Below are 23,016 nucleotides of genomic sequence, written 5' to 3' on the forward strand. Positions count from 1 at the left end.
TTTGTTCTCTAGATTCCAATCATCCTTCCAGTTATTGTACAAGCTCTTTACTACTAATTATTTTCCATAAAGGTATTTCATGAGTCAGTATCCTTTCATCATAAAATACTTAAGATATTATCAGTAATGGAGTTATTATAAAGTAGACATTATTCTCTCTTCTCTAAGAGTCTAAAATCTCTCTCCATTTCTTTGATATATTTTAGCCCAACATCAGCTACTTTATATAATATGTATAATTCTTCATTTTTGTTTGCTGTTTTTCCTGTATTACACAAAGATGCCTCTTTTTTGTTCACCTGATTGTTTACCTTTCTCAGAGCAGGCATCTTTATCCCCACTGTCTTTATAATACCATTACTTTCATCATGACCAGGATGATTAGTGCATCAGTTAGTGGTTCTGCAGTCTAGTTTTGATCTGTTCAAGCTTTTGGTTTTTTGTTGTTTGTTTTGTTTGTTTGGTTTTTTTTGTTGTGGAGGGTTTTTTTGTTGGTTTTTTTTTTGTTGTTGTTGGTTTTGATTTCTTTTTTTATTATAGTAATAATAATAATAATAATAATAGTAATAATAATAATTTCCAATTCTTGCTGCATACCTAGCTTGTTGGGAAGCAGCTTTTTGATTCTATGAGCTACATGTTGCAACACCCCACATCAAAAGTTCATTGAATCAGATCATCAGAGAGAAAAAAAAAAAACAGTAAATGATAAAAGCAGCACAACTCAGACTGTAAACTTTTCCTGCCATTCCCACCCTATACCACACCATGGAAAATGCTTGGCAACTTGAAGAACCTTCACATGCTGCTGTCAGGGAAAATCTAGAACCATTACTTTTACTTGAGGCGGGTGGCTTTGTTAGTCAGGGTTTTCCTTTTAAACACCCGTAGGTAGCAGTTTCACAATATCCCAGTCTGTCTGCAGTCTTTTAACCTGATGAAGAAATTATGAGTGCTGAAGTTGTCCAAGTTAGGCTATCAAATCCATCAAATCCTTCATCGCTGGCTTACAAATGATTACAGCAGAGATTGTTATTTGTGGCAAGAACATACACAGTTTCTAGGCTGTGGAGACTCTTCCTGCTGACCCAATGGCTTCTAACCTAATCTGACTGGGAATTCTTGAAGGAAACTATTTCTTTAGTCATGCTTCCTAAAGTGATGAAACTACAGAGCAGGGATGATTGCCTACATCATCTACTCAGTAAGGCTGGATCTGTGCCTTCCTCTGAGAAGCAGCATCCTCCCTTCAGTGCCACACACTTCATTAGGGCTGTGCAGGCACTGTGACTGATGGCTCCTGCTCAAGCAAGTCATCCCACTGACTCCAGAGAAATTGCCCACGTGAGCCAGAGGTACCAAAAAACACCATTTGTCATAGACTGATGCTTTCAAACACATTAATCTTCCTACAGCTGCTCCTTTTTAAAAATGGTTAGAAGATTTACTGCTGATGAAGCTGCATTATTTAGCAAAGTCTGGCAACCCATAGGCTGTGGACTCCCCTTTTAGCCACATTAAAAAATGGGAAGCCACGTGGAAAGGTCTGTAGCGCAGTGGGACTGAGCATGCCCAGGTTAATCTGAATGGGCAGGTCTTTCCCTGAGTGATCTGGTGCCCAGGTGGCATTGAACACTAAAAACAGAATCCCCTTTGCTAGCACCCTGCTCCAGCACTTCTGTCATGGACCTGAATATACAACATCCACAGCACCCATCCTCCCAGAGCTGCACTGCCTGGAGAAAGGGAATGGAAACCATATCCCAAAAATACAGATGCCTTTCCCATTAATTCAAGAGTGTTTTTATTAAGAAGACAAGTTGGACTGGCAGGACTAACCCTTCCCCTCACTGTACTTCCCTCCTCAACTACTCCTGCTAGAGACTGTTGACAGCTTTTGCACATGCTGCCTTGCTTTTCTCTGCACCATCCAAGAAGACACAGGAGGAGCATGCTCACTGCCACAGCTGCCCAGAAATTGAATTTGCTGCTGAGAATTTAATTACAGAGAGCAATCAACGCAGCAGACTGAGAAGTGACCAAATGTGAAATGGGGTAAGTGCAGGGCAGAGGTGTGGTACAGCAGTGCCTCTCATCCTACATGTTACACTTCGTGTGCATCCACTAGCAAAAGGCTTTGGAACATATGGGGATGATATTAACCATATAGAAAAAATGGTTGACCAAAAATAGTGAGGCTTTTTATCAAACTTCATCATCTTCTCCAAAACATTGTTTCTACAAAGCTTGGTGCTATACAGTAGCTTTAACATGATGTTCACTAAATTGAAATGTATTAACATTTTCCAAGCACGCATTACCCTTTATGTACAAGAGCCATTTCTAGTCCCAGAAAAGATCATTTTACTTTGACATTTCTAACGAAAAGAAAAACATTGCTCACAGATAAATAATAAATGAGAGTGCAGATGCTCTTATTTGCATGGCAGAAGGCAACAGGGAATTACTCATGAGTATGTATCCAAATGAAACTACCAGACCTGTCCATAACATGCACATCTGGGTACCACAACAACTACAGTCACTGACTCATTTTCCTCCCACTTTTTTCCAATATCCCATCTAATTAATTATATGGTTTTCTCTTTCTTCCTGAGGAGTCCTGTGATGACTAAGTACAATGAAAATGTACACGTAAGAATGAATGCTGTCACTCTTTGGGCTGTGGGTAGTTTTAGTAGTTACCCTAAGCTGGGCACTAGTTGCATGTTTTCTCCTGAACCTGAGAAACTGTCATAAATATCTGTAATCAGAGATTAACATAATTTTACCACCTTGATTATTCATAATATTATAGAAGAGTGAATCAGAACTCAGACATTAAATGCCTGGGACGGTTGAAGATAACTGGCTTATAAGCATCCTAAGTTTCACTCTCCTGGATATTTCACAACACAGACTTTAGGCTTTGGCTTTGCATTAAGAAAAGTGTTCATTAGTGTTTAGAGCAAACACTGGGAATAAGGCTTATAGCTCCTGATCCTCCTTCTGCCACCAGCTTGAGCTGTTCTGTAGCTTTGAGAGTACCACTGGGCCACCCACTTAAATTTCTGCATCTCTAATACCTTAAAAGCATACTCTGATAAAGCCGTTCTCCAGAAGAAATGGGTATTACCAGATCTGAGCATGTGTGCACACATGGGCTTGTTAATGTCCCACTATGCCAATGCTCAAGGGCTGCAGCATACTGGGTGATGCCTCACTGCTGGGAACACAGAAAACTCAAAAGCAAGGCACAGTTTTGGGTTGTTTGACTTCCAGGCAGCAAAGCAGGTCTCATCCTCATCCTTGACCCTATACAGTCAGAGAAGACAAATAGCTACAAAACCTAAACCATGCACTGATAATAAAAAAATTCAGATGCAGATCCCAACTTTCCTGACTGCACTGGGACCTGGGGTTCCCCTGGACATCTGATGGTCTGAACTGACCCTGCTGTTCTTGGAATGATGACAGCAGCTTGTGCCCATCACAGCTGCCCATTGCACAGTCAGCTCCCACTCCCATGGGCAAGGACCTTCCTGATGGCATCAGAGGAAGTGGGAGCGGAGCAGAAAATGGCTCAGTGTGCTTCTCATGGAAAATTAACAGAGTGGTCTTGCTCCTAAGAAATGTCAGTAGCAAAACATTAACATTATTTAACACCATTTCATCCAGCCTTACTGACTGGAAAGTTGTTAAGGCAGCACTTTAGGCTTAGTCACAAAAGGACATAATTAAAACTTCACTATGGATTCACCTAAGCATCCAAAACATTTCTCATCTGAATGTTCATTCTTGTTTGGATTATGGAACCGAGCACTCCTCTCAGTAATTCCACCTCCTCCTTAATTTACTCAGACAGGGTCAGGATTTATATCCGACTTTGTGTAAGTCCTTTCCCTCCTCAAAGGCCATGCCAGCATGGGGGAAGGGAGGCAACACTTACACATCCTCATATGTCCTCAAAGTAATTAGTTCAAAGACCTAGAGACTAATTCAAAAGGCAACATCCAGCTATGGAGAGAGAATGAGCCATCATTAAGTCTCCAGTTTCAGCAGCACATCACTCAATCCTCAAGCCAACATAGCAACAAACAAAAAAAAAAAAAAAAAAAACAATTTCCTCTATAATTTTATTTTTATTACTTCACCAGTAACAGAGAACAGGACCAGATTTTACCACTGCTAACAGTGTTACTCTGGGAATAAAAGGCAAACCCTGTGCTACCCTGCATAGGTGGTTGAGAAACTGAGATGTCAATTTTCTCTTTTGTAGAATTAGAGCAAGAAATTATATCAGGCCATAACACTGAGTGAAAATAACAGGTTTGACAGTCAAATTGCCCAAAAGGCAGGAAAATGCTGCCCAATTCTAGAGGTGAAACACTTGAGACAAAACAGATTATAATAATTAGAGACAAAGACCTCAGGACTGTCAGCATATCTTGAAAAGCACACCTAATTAATCCCCTAATGAGGAGGTGAGAGGTGCAAAGTTACTGCCTATCCTCTTAGAGTGCTCAGGGAATACAAGGAATATTTTATGGTAAATATTTCAAGAAAAGTGTCTGAGGAGACCTTCCAGCACCTTCCACTACCTAAAGGAGATGTACAGGTGAGGTGGAGAGGGGCTTTTCACAAGGGCACGTAATGACAGGATGAAGGGACAACGGTTTTAAATGAAAGAGGACAGGTTTAGATTAGATATTAAGAATAAATTCTTTACTGTGAAGGTGGTGAGATACTGGAACTGGTTGCCCAGAGAAGCTGTGGATGCTCCTTCACTGGAAGTGTTCAAGGGCAGGTTGGATGGGGATTGGAGCAACCTGGTCTAGTGAAAGATGGAATTTGGGACTGGATAAGCATTAAGGTCCTTTCCAACACAAACCATTCTGTAATTCTATTATCTTCCCATGCAAGTGAGGTTTTTCAGTAGCTCCCAAACACACAAAGCCTCACCTGCTTTGCTTAACCACTGCCATGCAGTGATGGGGCTGCCCAAACCTCAGGGACTGAGGTGTTCTGACACAAAACTTCACGGCTCAGAGGTGATGATGCCTGGGGCATAACACATCTGGACTGGCAAAACCCTTGGCACAACACCAATTGGGGGAGATTCCCTTTCCAGCCAGTACAGCTGCAGCTTGAAGTTTCAAGCTTGTCATGACCCTTCCTGTGGTAACCAGTGCTTGTAATCCAGCAGCATTAATTGGATTAATACAGAGAAATTATAGGAGCAGGAAAACATAAGAAGCTGCCTAGTTAGGAGACTATATAATATCAGTTCTGGTTTCGTTTGCAATATAGATTTATATAATTGTGGTGCAAAAAACAGCACAGAACACGTCCAGCCCAGACAACTTCCACGGCAAGGGAGCCATTCCCACCACCCATCCCCACCTCCTCCTTCTCTACAGCCCCTGCTCCTGCCAGGACACCATGTATGTCATGCAGCTCTCACCTGCCTGTCAGTGTTTCACCACACATTTAGTAACTGTTATTTCCAACCCCTGGGATACATCTAATGTTTTGCTAACCCATGTGTTGATTTGCCTTTCAGGATTCTCAGCAGCAGCCCTGTGTTTTTCTGATACGCACTCATCCAGTTACAATGCTTAAACTACCCAGGGTCTTGCTCTTTCTGATCCAGAGGACCTTGTTCGAAGGGTTTTACAGTCTAAATACCACCCTGGACTTGATTATAAGGCCAGATTTTACCATTTCTGCCCTGAAATAACAGCTGCTCTGGAGGAGGTCAGCTGTTTTAACACCAGCATTGTCTTTGGTGTGGAGAAAAGAAATCGCTGCAAGCATTTTCTCACAGTTCTTCCTCAAAATTCTTTAAAACACTTTGCCTTTGTAAAAAGATGCCAAATGCAATAAGCCACAGTCAGACCTCACTGGTAATAGACTTGTCAGAGGCACATTGGCTTTCTGCAGGGTAGCAGCATGTCACTGCAGCCTCTGAACTGTAACACTGAGCACTCACAGCCTTTCATGGTCACAAAGCTCTACAAATGTCAAAAGAGACCAACAGATAGTTCAGAGCCTTCCCTCTTGAAAATTAACCTCTGTGAAGATGAATTCACTGTGACTGAGCTCCCCTCACTTCTCCATTTTCTTCCCTAGGAGTGTGCTGCTGAAAGTCCCTTGTACCAGTAAAGGAAATACTAAATTCTTTTGTGGTCAACAAGCACAGGTGGAGGGTGGACTGGAGCAGGCAGGACAGGATGGGATGCAGGTTGAAGAGGGCAGTGCTGCCCACTGGAGAAGCACCACTGAGAGAGATGAATTCCACTCGATTTCACACACTGAGAGAAGCCCAACTCATTACAATAAAAACCACCAAGCATGCTGTTACACTTGTGAATTCAAACTAGGGGTTTATTTAACAGAAAACTTGGCCATTACTTTGTGAACAGGCAGAAGGGGTTGACCCTTTCAGATGCTCTTTTGAAAGCTTGCTTCACACCCTAATTACCCCATAAACACTGAAGTTTCATCCCAATTGACCAGCCTTTCTTCTCAGGGAGTTCTTCAGTGTCACTTACACAGGATGGAGTTAACTCCACAACCAAAGCAAAAATCCCAATGATTCCTTTTATGCCATCAGGTTTTGGGTTATGGGGTTTTTAACCCTTCAGTCTTGAAAACTAACAAATCCATCTGAAAACCTCTATTGCTTCTCAAACGGGTTTTAGACAAGACTGATTGGAAAATAATATTTTTTCAGCGAGCTTCTAAATTTTCTAAAACAAAAACAGGCTAAAGAGAAAGCCGAAGTAAAGAATGTGACCATAAAGGATGTTGATACATAAATTTATCTTCATTGTTCTAATGTTATTGAGTCATCTAGTCTTTTAGTCACCCAGCAGTAATATTTGGACAGCTTTAATCCAGTTCCACAAAGTGAATATTTTTCCATTAACTGCAACAAGCTTTCCATGAGTTTTTGTATTTTTCCTCAGATTTTTACAGCCAAATAAATGTAGTTTGTCAAACTGAGAATGACTTTTATTATCACCTATGCATGACACTCTTAATATTCATGACATGAAAATCTTACTATTTAAAATTCATACATCATGGATTGGTTTTTGTGGGATTTATTTTCTTTTTATTACATACATTTAAATGAACACATAATCATATTTTAAGTTTAATAAATGCACACAACTTCCTACGTGACTAAACTTTTTCAGTGATACTTTCACTATATATGGTGATTTTACACAATCCTACAGATATTCACCCTTGTATCACTTTGCTTTCACACAGCATTTTCAGGAGGTCCAGGCTTTTCAATGATTTTCCTGAGGTTCTCTCTTCCAAAGCAGGAATTCCAATACTCAAAAAAAGCATTTAAAAATAACACTTTTTTCACTTGTTCTTGTTTGTGACAAGAGGTTTTCAGGTCACTGCAAGTGCAGGCTTGTGGTGGAGAACAGGGTCACAGTGGTAGAGGGCACACCTTGACAACAACCCCAAAAGACCAATCCCTAAAACCCCTTGCTGAAGTAGGTTCTCAGGGCTTAAATCTGCAATTATTGAAGTCAACTACACTGAAAGATCATGCACTGACAGAAATGTTACGCATAAGACTTAATGCCACCTTTAATGCCAATATTCACAATCTCATGAAAGCTCATCATAGTAGCATTAATGGGCTACAGCTTTTTAACTCTCAATATTTAGGCATCCTATGCATGGCTTAAGCAGTTGCCTTGTTAACTACTGGAAATCTATCCCTTATACACTCTTTTATAGCAATAAAAAAAAGGCAAAAAGAGCTGTAGAGTTGTAATTTTATAGTATCCCCCCTCCCCACACTCTGCAATAAATTTCTACCTACAAAACTATAAAGGAGGAAGCTCACTAAATGCTGGTTTGTCATTTGGTATTCACCAGTCAGAGCACAAAGCAAAGTGCCCTGCAGAGGGGACAATGACAGTGTGGCACCAGTGGTGTTCCCCACAGTGATGGGGCTGAGTGCTGCTGTGCGGGGCGGATGGACAGTCCCCAGCTGGCCGGGTGTCCCTCCCTGCCACACAAACAGAGCAGCATCCAGACAGGCTGGCAGAGAACTGTTTGCACAAGGTCACTTCCACACACATAAACCCAGCTTTTCTCTTCAGGAAAGTAAATATTAGTGCCTATTATTCCCAAACATCATGTATGCAGCACGCCTTATGCAAACGCTGCGTGCATATGGACACCAGATAAGCCACCCACGTGCTGTATCTCAGATCCACACACCCTGGCACTGTGCAATCAGCCAAAATGTTCTCCTAGAACAAGATTCATGTTTCACTACCAATATGGTGAAGCTTTTTATTCAGAGCTACTCTGTTATTACAGTCGAACAGGCCTGACAGTATCAAAGTTGATCACAGTTCTAATTATAACTTTTAATATGCTGGATTTTATTCATTCCTCCTCCTTTTCAACCTTGATGTTTTATTCCCAGCTATTCAGGGCTTAAGACTCATAAATGAAAAGAGAAGCTTCTGGTTTTTTGAGTATGGATGTTGCTGACTGTTACCTATTCAGAAGGCAATCTGCACAGAAAGGGCTCAGGGTATAACTATTTAATAGCTCAGAAGCAAATCCTAAGAAAGCAATTACCTAAGGTACCTGCAGTATCCCAAGTGGCTCTAATTAAGCCACTCCAAAAAATTGCTGAGCTTTAGATTGTGAAGGATTCAAGGCCATTAAGGCCAGGCTGGGAGGGGGCCCTGAACAGCCTGGTCTAATGAAAGGTGTCCCTGCTCATGGCAGAGCTGGAACCAGATGACCTTTAAGGTCCCTTCCAACCCAAATCATTTTGTGACTCAATGATCCCAGGCCTGAGATGGACAGCAGGCAGATGAGCCAGCTGCTCCAAGGTGAACAAGCAGACCCAGGCAATCTCCACTCAATAGATGCATAAGCTTTCACCAAGTTTCCCTTGGGCACTGAGTTTTCCATCTGCCAAGACAACTTTTTCTTTTTTATTTCTGCTCCTTGTTCTCCTTCTGAACACCAATGCAGTGGCAAATTTCACTGCTTCCTGAAGCACCAGCCAAATGAACTCACTTCTTTGCATGCCTTGTCATGACTTTTCTTTACCAGATGCAAGACAAGATGATAAATTGGGGTCCCTTTTTATGATCTCAAAATAAAGGACACAGACAAACCCTCACTTTGGGTGCTCCTGAGATGTGTAGAATTCACAAACTAGAACTACATCAGATATAAAACAGCTGAGTAGGACAAAATAACTTACCTCAGATGAGGACCTGAGCTGGTAACTTCAGTGGGAAAATTATAAACATGAACTTGAGAAAAATTAACCAGATGGAGCAAATGTTAAGGCAAATACTATAGCATATGTATCTACAAGGCTCCTCCAATTTGAGTGAACAATTTAGCTCAACATTAATATTTTTGGGCATGTGCAAGTGCATCCAAGAGCTTGTGCCTCTCCTTCTGTACAGCCTCTCCACTGTACTGCTCTGAACCAGGTTTAACTTCTGCAATTACAGTGTCCACAGGGAAAATGCATCTCCAATGATTCAGTTCACTACTGCCAAACTGCCTCATCCTCACAGGGCTCCCAGGGGGTTCATGTAGAAGAGGATAAAGGTAACGATATTTTACAAGTTGCCAACTTTAATTCTGTGAGGATCTGAACTATGGCCAGATTTAATCATCTGAGGAATCAACACAGCCCATTTCATTGCAGTTCTCCTCCAGTAGCAGCCCCACAGCATCATCCTGTCCAATCTGCTATACAAATTCCATTTTAAAGAGCATATAAGAGGATGCATACAGAAGAAATATTTCTATGAAAATCCACAAAAGAGCATGAAATGAGCACCAAACTAACTTAACATTTAAATAATCTTAACACCAATCAATAAGCTTTTTTTTCCACACTGCACCTAAAGCAAAATCCTCAACTTACCAGAGGCAAAAGATTTAAATTCAATAATATATTTCAGTTATGTCAGAGCATTGACTCTGTGATACACAGAATTCCCTGACTTTAATCCAGGATGGTATTTAACATCAACTTCATCTTAAATAAGGCATTCATTTTCAAACTTCAGAGGAATTATTCATGTGCTTAAAAGGAGACACATGCATGAGCATTTTGCAAAGCTTCCACTCCTGTCCCTCTGCTGTTGGTTATCACTTTCCATTAGGTGTAAGAATTTTTCATAGCAGGCACCAGAAAATCATTAGAAAAGGAACAACACAGTTATTAGAGGGAAGCCTGGGTGATGCTCACTTGTCTGATCTTGTATCATTTTTCTGCCCTGTCACCTCCTCCACAATTTCCTACCAAATGCATTTGCTCCACATTTCCCTTTCTCCTGAGAGATGTTCCTATATGAAAAAATACCCATTAGGTACTTGGCCTGCACAGGGCAGGGTGTGACAAACCCATCCCTCATTCCCTCATCACTAGTGACCCACGTCTGTGTGCTCCTGGTGTGCTCCTCCCTCTCTCCACTGGGATGGAGGAGTCTGGCTCACTTCTGGGCTCAGCTCAGACTTTGACTTCCTCAGGGGCTGAATTTCAGGCACAGCCAGGGAGAGAATCAGTGAAATTAACCTTCAATGTGAAGGGAATGTTACCCCAATCCAAAGTCTACCCACACACAGAGTCCCCAAAGGAAGAGCTACAAGTATTGGTCAGTTTTGTGTCAAAACAAGTGATTTGCACTCAAAACTCACACAATTTTAACATAAGTGGTCACATTGACAGTAAACATGTTTATAGACAGGACTTTGTTACACTTCTATGTAATATTACTTACTATATTACACTAATATATAATATCGCATTTACATGTAATATTACAAAGTAAGCATTTTGAAAATTAAGAGCAAGTGTGCTTCTTTTGCCAAACCTAATTAATCCTTGTGGGGAAGTAAAAATAAAAAAAAACTTTGTTGACTTTAGGCTTTGCCAAAGCTGCATTTACTTATATGAAGATTATTACCAGGTTCTGCATTTTACAAATACGAATTTTACCCAGGAAAAAAACACTGTGGAAGAAAACACTGCAAAACCAAAACCCACCAGGCTACAGAAAGACTGTGAACTGTTTCCTTCTCCCATTCATTGTTTTTCAGTGGATGTTTTGCTGCCAATATCATTCAGCATTTTATTTGTTTGCTGACCAGATGGCTGAGTATTTTCAAACAGGAAAAAAAAAAAAAAAAACAACCCCATAGCAAATAAGACATTTTCTCTTTACAAATTTTAACTGAATCTTTATCAAGATTGTATTCAAGTTTGGAAATGCTATATGTTTTTATGAATATTCCATTTTGAGGGGGGGAAAAAAGGACAAAATAGAGACTGATGACACCTGTAACAGTAGAGGGACATCATGCTTGGGAGGTTTAGCCTGGGAATTTCTGCCTAACTTGCAACCACTCATCCCAAGATATGACCAGCCTTTGTGAGGAATTAGCTGTCTGATGTGAAACAACCCTGTTAATTGAACAAAGCAATATCTTAAATCACAGCCTGACAAGAAAAATATGTAATACTGTACACTTATGAGCAAGCCTCATCCAGTATTGCCCTCCTGGGCTGTCTCCAAGCCCACAGAGTCCATTTCCACTGCAAGAATAACCAATAAATAAATAAAACCAAGGAGAAACTAGCAGCCCAAGGGAGCCTGAACTAAGTAAACGGTGGAGAAAACACATCTTAGATTTTATTTTGCCATCAGCTCCATTCAGCTTCTGGATTCTTTTCTGTGTCTGTGCTGCTGACTCCAGTTAAAATGACCTCCAGTAGCAGGGTCTAGCCAAACCTTGCTCAGTGCACTATTCTCCTGAAGTCCAGATTTACCCACAGGGCTAAGGAAGCTTAGGCAGCTACAAATCCAAATTTGTTAGCATTTCTAGCAGCTAGAGAGTGCCCAGAGCTGCAAGATTCCCTGTTGCATCCAGCCAAGGCCTGGTGAGGGATGAGCTTGGTGTGACAGCAGGAGGCAGAGCTTTGTCCCTAGCCCCATTAAACCCTGTTCCAGGGGCAGGGAAATGTGTTATCAGAAGGGCTGCATCAGTCAAATCAACCAGCAGTGACTCATCAGCCACAGACTGGGGGAAAGGCAGGAGGGAGAGATCAGGCTTTTGCTCAGGTACAGTTCCTCAGCTGTCCCTGGCTGCTGATTGTGCCCACGAGATGTGAGCCAGCCCAGGACACAAAGAAAGAAATGCATTCATAGCTGGTTCACCTGCCTGGGCAGTGCAGCCAGCCTGTGACCACGCACATGGGAAGCCATGAAAAATCCTGCAGTTGCCTTTTTGCAGTGAGAAATTAAACACAGATACAAGGCCTAGCCCATTTGACAAATTACAAGCTGATAATTACAGGCAAGCTTAAAAGTGTGTTTCCAGAGATAGACAGATAGACAGAGGTATATCCTGCATGTATAATAAAGAAATTTACCCTGGCATTAGCCTGATGTTAATTATTCCCTGGATAGGAAGGGACTCTGCTGTGTGATAGCGTACCTTTGGTAGGAAGCTGCTACAAGGCAAAGCAATAAAAACTCTTGGCTCACAAACAACTCTCCAGAACTAAAGACCAAGACTGTGCTCCTGCTGTGTTTCCTTTCTAATTCAGCAGTTCAGAGGCAAAGATTTAGATCCCTTCTCCAGTATAATTAGGTCACTGCAGAGACCTAGCTGCACCACTGTGATGTCCCAGCTTATCAGAACACCCTCACCCCTGCAGCTCACAGAGTGCTGCAAAGTGACCTTGTAGCTTGTGTAACAACTAATGCCACTTACAGCGGGGACTGATTCCACTGATGGGCCCTTATTTTACTTCAGGTAACTAAAAGCTGAGCATCTACCTGGCAAAAGCCAGCATCCCTCTGTAACCAGTGGAAAAAATGACCATATTCAGCAGAAAAATCACTTTCAGGATGATAAATATTAATCTTGAGTGGTGATTGTCTCAGCTAGATACTTAGGTCAAGCTAGGTGCCCAGCTTGTACAATTAAAAGCAAGGTAAGTTCTTTTCATGGCAGAAATGCTGGGTCTGCCCTGTGTTACTTCCACACCATCAGGATCTCATGCTTGGACTATGTGTGGACCACTGGAGCAAGGTCTCTTCACACTGATTTTCTGCTTCCCTGAAGAACAATGAGGGTGCTACGTGCTTTCCTAACATCTAACAAGTACCCAGTTATCACCATCCCATGACAAAACTGCCTCTACTCATCTTTACTGCCTAACTGCAGGATTTCTGTGGAGTTCATCCAGAGCTTCTACTGCAGTGCCCCTTGCTGTGCCAGCTGCCATGGGCAAATCCATGCCAGGGGGCACACAGACAGCTCAGGGACCAGAGCTCCTTGGGTCTGTCCTGGTCAGCAGGCTGGAGACTGCCCATGAGAGCAGGTCATTGCCCCAATAATTTATTCCTGTTTCTAGCATGTGTGGGAGGCACTACTGGGTCTTCCCATCAGCCTGCCTACAGTGTAAATGCTAAATTTAAATAATGTCAAAGTTTGTTAAGCAAACTGTACTTTCAGTAACAGTCACATAAAGCCTCCCAAAACCTTGAGTCAGGCATCATTGCTTCCAGCCCATCAAATTCATATAACCTATTTAAGTGCCACAGGACCTTAAAATACTATGCAACTTAGCTCCACCTCATTTAACTTTACAGATTTTCAAAGTTCACATTTGAAACTCTTCAATACTGAGGAGCCAACTTAACTTTTCTTTCTCCCACCTTTTTCAAGCTGTGATTCCTGCATGACCACATGATGAGGCTTTAAGGTAATCTTTTTCTCTTGTTTAGCAAAGCAGTTCAATAGATTTGCAGGTCAGTATCACAATAGGCAATGCAGCAAACCAGCTGGTTTGTTTGGGATTTTCTTTAATTTAAAAGCTGGAACTGCAAAGCAATGACTTTTCAGAGGAGCCAGCAAACATTTAAGTAGAGTTGGCTTTAAGTACCATTAAAAATAATGCAAAACAAAAAGATACAGGAATTGATTGGTTTTGGCATTATGCCTCCTCTTAGCTGGGGTGAATGAGAGTGTGATCATTGATCACAGCTATTTCAGTAGCAGTTCAGGGCTCAGTGTTGAACTATTTGTGATACCTGGTCAGTGCATCCCTGAAAGAATAGCTTGACTCTAATTGGATGTGTTCCTTTGGTGCAGAATAGAGCAACACCTCTGGATCTACTGCCTTACTGTGCAGAGGCTAACAGAGAGAACAGTGGGCTTCTAGCTAAAAAAGGGAAATTCAGAGTCCATATGTATCCTATATTCAGCATCAAAACCAGGCATTAACTGACAGTCATCCTGTCAGATCTTCTGGAAGAGGAGAGAGTTGGCCTGGGTTCAGCTGTTACTTGAGCAGCTCTAGGGGAGAGCCACTCGTCTACTAATCAGGACACTTGACATTCATCACAAGGCAAGACAAGCTGCTCATCAGCAGGTCTGCAGGGCAGGTGCTTGTGAGGAAGGTGCAGCATCATAAGCTGACTCATTTCCCACTCCAATTCTATCATGCAGCCTTGCCCCAGCATCCCTGAGATGAACATCAGCTCGTAGTCCCTCCATGCAAGCATGAATCCTGCCATAAAGAAGTCTGGTTACAGCCCCTCATGCTTTCCTTTCAAGAGAAGTCTGAATTTTTAAAAAATTGGATTAGATAAGAACAAACAGAATAGACAAGAAAAGAACTGTCTTGGGAAATCTTTCCTTTCTTCATTTGCTTCAGGGAACCACAGAGCTGGAGATAAAAAGCAGCTTAACCAGAAACAAGCAGCATTTGATCAGCACTGTTGACCTGCCAGCAGGAGGGAGCCATGGATATAAAAGCCTGGGAAAAATCAGCCATCATCCATTTCTGCCATACATCTCTCAAAAGACACAGCACCACCCCTTGTGTGTATAAAACACCACCAGCCTGTGTGAAGGCCTTCCTTTAAGAAACTTCAGAGAGCAAGTACAAAACCAGAAGGATTTCATACACCGCAGGGAACACCGTGGGAAATTAACACTTTAAGAGTCAACAGCTCAGGTCTAAATCACCTTTACCCTTCAGCTTGCAGCTAGCAGTCACCACCTCGTACACCTGAGTTTTCTGTGACAACACAATCAATTTAGACACTACTATTAAATGTGTCCTGTGTTTTATCAAGCCAGCAGCAATTATGTTAATGGCATCTTCAGGTTTTGCACTCCCCATCACTCCTCCCTCTGGCTTGCTTATCTAATGCATTTGAATTTTCTGACCATATTCATTACATCAAAAACACCTCTAAGCATGTTCAGGCCAGTTCTACCCTCAGAGGGAAAGTTCACCCTCTCCCTAAAGCAGGGGTTTTTCAACAAATGGGATTATAAGATTAGCACTAGTAACCCACATTGGTAATTATCATATAGAAAATAGCTCTTTTGACTGGGTCAACCCTGCTAACTAGAAGAGGGCCAGGGATCTGCCCACACTCATGGACTTGCTCATCTTGTTTACAGGAATATCCTCTCCTGATGCTCCTGTTCTTGGCAGGGTGGGCATAGCCTTTTAACCAATCCCAAACACCCAAAGACTACTTTCCTGTGGATTATCCCTGGAAAATATTTGTACCTCTAAGGTGGAACAAAATCTAACCAAATGAAAATTGAGCTACCCAGCATTTTCACCACCAGAAAACAGTTCCTTATCACTTTTTGTAGGTGCTTTCCAAAAGTCTTCAAGTATCACCATAAATCACCTCTGTTGTGTGTTGTATTCCTTGACCACAAAACACTAACAGGTATTCCATAGCAATGGGATGAGTGATTTGTTTTCTCTTTGTAGCAGTAAAAACTCAATGTCAAAGAAATTTTCCAGTTGGGAATACACCATCATCTGGAATTATTATTTTTTTCATTGAAAACATGTCTTGCAGCCAGCAAATACCTTTCCTTGCAGGGACAGCACTTGTGTCTCTTAAGTCAAAGCACAACAGAGAGCAACAATCCAGTTCTTTCACACCTTTAACACACAGCTCTCATTTTCTTCTTCCTACATTACAAAATACAATCCACTTGCCATTATCTCAGTGTAAATCCAGGATAGCTCTATCTCACCAAAACTTTATGTTCTAGAAATAAAAAGAAGACCAGATTTGTGCCCTTGAGTATGTCCCAAAGCCACCTGTATCACTTCTATCACCCCAGAACCTAAACACTGTCTGAGTCATCTCTGACACTCTCCCAGCTAAACCCTCACCCTTTTTTTGGCTTCTTTTTCTATTTTTTTTTCCTTATGGCAGGTGAGTTTGCAGCCGAATCAGCATTAGTTCTGACTCAGCACAGTGACAGAATCATCAGCACCAACACAGCAGAGCCAGCAGCTCAGCTGCACATGTCGTCCTAGATCATCTTAAATCAGCTCTGAGCCCATGTCCCAAGTGCACAGCGATTACTGTCTGGCACTATTTATCAGAGAGAGTATCACAATGCTTGTGAAACAAGGTCATTATGAGATTTAGACAACGTTTTGTACTTGAAAGGGTTTTGTTTGTTTGTTTGCTTTAAAAGATGGATGTTAAAATAAAAAACAAAATGGGGGGTTTATCCATTTCTCTCCTTCAAAATGAGAGGTTTTTGTTTTCAAAAGACTGAAAACCAAAATCTAAACACATTTTCAGGTCCAGGGTAAGACCTAAGGTATTAACAAGGACTAGTGAGCAGGACACTCTTTTCCAAGTAGGTGTAAGAGTCAGGGAAGGTATGGCTATGCCGGATAATAATATTGGACCTTCACAGCAGCAGCCCCTAGAAAAACCTTGGCACCATCTGGGAGACATTCCCAAACACTGTTTCTTTCCTATCTCAAGCATGAGGCATTCAAGGCTGCTTTTCTTTTTACCAACCATTATCTGTTCTTCTCTAATCTTTTTATTTCTACTTATTTGATGCTTACTACTTCCTTCAGCAGGCGTTGACAGCAACCTACCATACGACACAGGGAAACCTGCAGTGATGGCATCTCCCTGCTGCCCACAGCCTGAGCCCTGCAGGTCTAAGAGCCCCTGGCTCTGCCCCAGGGTCGTTGCAATCAGTGGGAGCCCTGCCAACACCTTCTCTGAGCACAGGGTCAGGCTCATGGAAAAGGTTCCCTTCAAGTGATTCCAGCATTTCTGACCCAGGTCATCACTCGGCATAAAGCAACACACAGTACTGCCAAAGCCTTCCCAGCCAACACCTGGAGGAAAACATGGCCTGGATGAGGCAGCTGACAGCCCAAATCCCTGCAAAAACCCATCCTGGCCCCTGGCTGCCTGGTAGTCCTGACTCCATGATGCACGGATGTATCAGGAATCCCAGCACAGCTCCCATTCTCACTCAACCTATGAAGAAAAAGAGAAAATAAAATCATGGCCTTCTTTTTAAATGACAAATCTCACCCTGAATGATCCAGTGATATTTGATGGTGGAAGAAATGCAATCTTGTGTTGGTTTAATGGCTACTGCTCTTTTGAGTTTATGGTCTGTTACAGCAGTTTCCACTATGACTAATTCTCTTATCCTTGAATCATTACAACCATGGCTCACTATCCAGTTTTTATGCCAGCATCTGTCTTCCTTCCCAGGTTTTCACTTCTGACACCTCACTAATCTCTCCTGTGCTTCCCCCACCTTGGTCTGCTCATGTTCTTTCTGCTGTGGTACCTGTTTTAGCATCTGTCTCCTCACCTTTTGTGCACGTGTTTCCACTCCATCAACTTTACTGTCAGCAGTTTTGTAGCCTGTTTTTTGCTCCTCTTTCCTCATCTTTATGACCCTTCATCACCATGGAAAATGGAAGCTGTACATTTCTCTTTTCCCCACAAAGACAAAATCCATGTAGCGAGACATGACAGAAATAAAATGGTCTGTGTAGGAATCTTTCCTCAGCCTCTTCTGCTGACTATGTATCGCTCATAGATTAAGTGTCTAATATCTTTCAAGGTGGTTAGAAACTAGGGAATACAACATTGGATCATCCCAGCAGCTGGTATAGGTAGCACCTGCTCTGCTGCCAAAATAGCAAATGCAGATGCTTCAGAGAAATGCATGAGGGTACCAATATGGGGTAGCAAGGGAACCAACTTAGAAGGAGAATTCTTTCCTAAGTGAGCTATTCCCTTCAAAGTTTTTAAAGCCAACAGAGACTAAATGAATCTCAGAGATCAAAGAGTTGTATTTGATCAATCCAAAGGTTATTTATGGTTACATAAAAATAAAAAAATATATTACGTTTTAATAATAAAAACATTTAGCCTTTCAAGTGCACAAAAATCGTTTTTATTTCTACCTTATCCTATAGATTTGCATCTCATTAATTTTCTCTATCCCATGCATTAATGCATGTTCTTCTTTCTCTTGCTCTATTAAGTTACTCCCTCCTCACCAAGACAGCCCCACCCTTTGCTGTGTGCTCATTAACGAGCTGTAGAACAAACACGGCGTTCACGGTTCCTGAGTACTAATGATAGGGCACAAAACCACTCTGACAGGTTTTATTCTTTTCTTTTTCTTTCCATCACCCACCCAAATTGTTTCACCATCAGCACATGTGCCGCCTTTACAGAGCTTCTGCAATGACTCCAAACCTCTTCCCAAGCAGGTACAGCTCACTTACAACACAAGAGTGTTTCAGATATTCAGATTCCTGCCAGCAGACATCCCTGTTACTCCTGTCATGTGCATTTGGTGCCAGGCGTGCTGGCTTACGTAACACCTTTCCACGACTGACACATCTCCTCCATCCTTTACATGCAAAGACAGAATTTCACCTTGCTTCCCACACTGCTCAGTACCTAGTATCCTGATTTAAGGTATTAATATACCTAAAATACTTCACACTTACCTTAGACATACTCAATTTTTTAACCTTTTCTCATCACGAGAATTGGCACTATTTCAACACACCAAATATCCCTTACTTGACCTAAGTTCAATTTCATGCTTCCCCTTTATTCTTAAAACTTCTTTGCATTTGCCTAGCAAGTGATTTTATAAAAGACTCATTTTCCAAGAACATTTCTAATATTGTTTTTGTCTTTTCCATAAGGATTCTAGCAGACTAGTGCAAAAATACATCCCCCTAAAGAAAGCATTTAGCATTACCCTTTATATTACCTGTCTACTAAAACAGCAGGTAAACCATGCAATGTACCAGAATCACATTTATTATCAATGTCAAAGGCACTTCTCAATCTGCATAATAACTGAATGGAACAGGAGTATGAAAGAAAACATCTTTGCCAGCAGGATGCTCTGTATCTCTCTTTGAAAGCAATTTGGCTGAATAGGAATCAAGAGATAAGTCACTCAGGGAGTTCAATTTTTTTTATTATTATTGCAAAAAACAACATAGGGAAAGATGAAATGAAGAAAAGACCCATTTAGGCTGAGTATCAAACGTCATAAAAGCAAAATCTGCTCAGATTTGGGTGAATCTCTAAGGGGAAGCTGAAGAAGACCCATTCAGTTGAAAAGTTCAGAAAATAAAAAGTACAAAACACTGGAATTTAAGATGTAACAACTATTGTCCCTGCAGCAGCAGGGGGAATGGCATGAATATCTCATTATTTCCAACATAACAGCTTAATGTGTATTTAATGGCAGTGAAAAACATGGGTGTCATCAATTCCACTCAAAGTCATAATTTATGCAACACATGAAATATTTCCATGAGTACCCTGATCATCACTGGCACAGCAGAAAGAATTCACTGAGCACTTATTCTTCTACCACTGTCCTAATTCGAGCTGCCAAGTCACCAAAGGCACAGGGTACAGTAATGGGTCTCCCCAGGTTCTGTACCCCAGAGGTACCCCAGCAATCCAAGCTGAGCCTGCCTCCATCTCTTGGAGATGCACAAATCACCTTTAAATTTGCTGCTGGCACTGGAGAGCTCAGGGAAGACTCAGGATGTGAATGACCATCACAGCCTGGACTGAGCACTGTTGTGCCAGAAGCTTATGGCTGTATCAATTTACTCCAAAAAGTCACAGGAGCATTCATTCAAGCTGCCTGTACCTTTGGTTTCCAGCACAAACACACCCCTCCTAAATCCAGTGTGCTGAACTACTACAGTCCCTGAAGAATGAAGTCAATGACAAAAAGGTTTCTGGAAAGTGACATTGCTAGACATTATTATTTTACTATCCATGTAATCAGAGCACCACAGAGCCTCAGGCACAGCCAGAGATCCCACGGCTCCAAATGTTGTGCCAGCACAGAAATCTCACAAACCAGCAGATATCTGTATTTGTCATAAGTGAGGGAACTAAAAACAAGTTGTCAAGGCAGGAGTGGGGAAAGTGCTGCTAAAGAAGGATCCCCTATAGACTGAAAATGAACTACCTGTCAGCACATTAAGCTTTGTTCTTCTCAGACCTTTTGGGTATAAAACAAAAGATGTTTGCCAAGTCTTTAAAGGACTGCCATACCCTCTGACAGGCTGTGCTTTCTTATGGCACAACTTCATCCCTGTCTGAGTCTGCCCAAACCAGAGTCAATCTCATCGGGAGCCGATGTGTTGTTAATAGCAATACACCCAGGTCACTCAAATCAGACTCAATTAGGGCAAATGGGAACGTTTTGAGAAAAAACTATTAACTTCTGTTCTTCCCTTTTGCAAAGCAGTTCATCTGCTATCCTGGTTCTTTGTAAGCTCCCTTTTTTCCTCTCTGTCTCCATCCAGACATGTTTTTTTGTAATTACATTTCCTGGGACACACACTTTCATGGCTGCACACACCCCAGCACAAGTAACACACAGCTTTTTAACCACGTGAGTGAGGGCTGTCTCCGTTTCACACAGGACTCAAGTAAAGTAAAACAACATTGTTAGCCTCTCTGAAAAGAAAGGAAAAGCACACCGGTCCAGATCCACAGGCGTACAGGAGTGGGGCTCCAGAGAGAATTTGCACACCTAAAGCCCAATGCAGGATGCTCAAAATACCAGCTCTACACTTTTGGTACCACTGCACAGGTTGAGCTCTCACCTTTAACAGTGTTTTTTTTGAAGCAAAGACTTTAGGATGAAAAAAGCTCTAAAAGTACCTGTTTCCCTTCACTAGCTGAAAAGGGAGCTAGGTAATTTAAAGCAGGTGGCTGCATAAATTTCTCTCTCTGGGAATGACTAACATTTAGGAAAAACATGCTCTGAGAATGATCAACATTTAGGAGAAACATGCCCAAAACAGACACTGATTTGCCAGACATCACCTCGCCCTACTGCAAATTTCCCACACTAGACTAGCACTGAGCTCTGCTACTTGGAAGACAACAAGGAAATTCCATAGGCAACGAGAGAATATTCCCCAGGTCAGAAATGCTCTCTTTCATCACAGGAAGGAGAGAGACATGGACTTCTGCACCCCCAGCCGAGGATCTCCCACACTGCAATAGCCTCCAAGCATGGATCAGGACCCTTGGCCAGCCGAGTGCTCCCATCTGGCTGCAGTCACCCACCCCCAACCCACTCTGAGAATGCACAAATTCGTTCTTGCTAAACGGTGCAACTGCAAGAGGTGAAGTGGGGAAGCTGCGGTCCTAGAGCATCCTCAGATAGAAGTGGGTTAGAAGGAAGGGAGCTGACCATTGTTAACCCACTTACAGGTTTCTGCTTGCCTGAGCAGAGTGCCGGTCACCTAGACCTGTTTGGGATGGTGATACCCAGCCTCCTCACCTCTACTGCTGGTTTAAAACACAGGAAAGACCCACTTACTCTTTAACAGCAGCAGAGAGGATTTCCCTGCATGTAGGGAAACCCTGGAAAATAGCTTCATGAAGCCCAGGTCCCTTCCCCGGAGAACCTCAGGGGCTACCTGGGGCTGCGCATCCGTGTCCGGCCGCCTCAGCCCCGCATCGGGCACAGCCGTGCGGAGCGTACCTGCTCCGAGAACCCTCCAGGTTCGGGTTCCTACAGCAGTAGAGAGCCAGAAAGTTTCTCTCCCCATGTCACACGCACGGCTCAGCCCCGGACACACCGACATGACACCGGGCGGGCGGGACAGCTCCACACACAATCCCTCCCTTACTCTCCACCTTTGCGCTGATTCAACACTGTATTTAGAAAAACAGCGAGGCCGGCCGAGCCCCTTTCGTTTGGAGAGGGACTCTACTATTTCCATGCACCGAAGGGAGCAGCCCCACCACGGGCAAGGGGAGTGGGGAGCGCGGTTCGCGACCGACGGCCGAGGGAGCCGCTCTATCGTGATAACGCGGGGAGGCTCGGCCGCCCCAGAGCCCCCCCGCCCCACACCGCGGTGGAGGGTCCTTCCCCGTGGGTCTGATCCCTCTACCATCCCCCGGACAGCTCTGAGGAGCCAGCAACACCCCCTTGCTGGGACACCACCCTCCTCCCGAGCCCGTGCATACCCCCCACCCGCCCTTACGGATGGGGAAAACCCAAAGAGGAGGAGGAAAATCTCACCTCTTCGCAGGGCGGCAGCTGCAGGGCGGCCGCTTGCCAGCCCAGCAGCCAGCAGCACACCCAGGCGCTGCCCGGGTAGCCCCGCTCCGCTCCGGCCCGTCGCATCCTCAGCATCCTCGGCAGCATCATCTTCCTCCTCCTCCCCCGCCACGGAGCGCCCGCGCACCCCTTCCCGGGGGCGGAGGGTGCTGGTGGGGATCACCGCCCCCTGCTCCTGCCGGACACCTGCGAGCCCCGGCCGCGGGCTGCCCCTGGCCCTGCGCCCCGCCTGCAGCCGGGCATAACCCCGGGGCTCTCGGACACAGCGGCCCCGCCGGCCGCCCGCCCCGGCAGCCGGCACCGCCAGAGCCGGGAGGAGGGGCCGGCAGCGGGGGGAGGAGGAGGAGGAGCGGGAGGGGGAGGAAGGCTGGCAGCGCAGGCGCACGCTGCCGAGGCTGGTCCAGCCCCGGCGTGGCGAAGGGAGCGCGGAGCATCCTCCGGCTGCATCTCGCCAGCCCCAAAACCTTCGCGGCGGGGGCGCAGGCACCGGCAGCCCGGGCCCTACTGGGGAGCACGGCAGCA

General features: G+C 43.5%; 1 protein-coding gene across 1 annotated transcript in view; it reads right to left on the reverse strand.

The window, feature by feature from the left end:
* ELAPOR2 (endosome-lysosome associated apoptosis and autophagy regulator family member 2) overlaps positions 1-22,468 on the reverse strand; it is a 94,131-nt gene extending 71,663 nt beyond the window's left edge. The window contains exon 1 of the mRNA XM_053978822.1: positions 22,456-22,468. The gene's annotated coding sequence lies outside the window, so the exon portion shown is untranslated. The remainder of the gene's footprint in view (positions 1-22,455) is intronic.
* Between the last annotated feature and the right edge of the window lie 548 nt (positions 22,469-23,016).

Source organism: Vidua macroura, chromosome 5, assembly GCF_024509145.1.
Source record: "Vidua macroura isolate BioBank_ID:100142 chromosome 5, ASM2450914v1, whole genome shotgun sequence".
Lineage (NCBI taxonomy): Eukaryota > Metazoa > Chordata > Aves > Passeriformes > Viduidae > Vidua > Vidua macroura.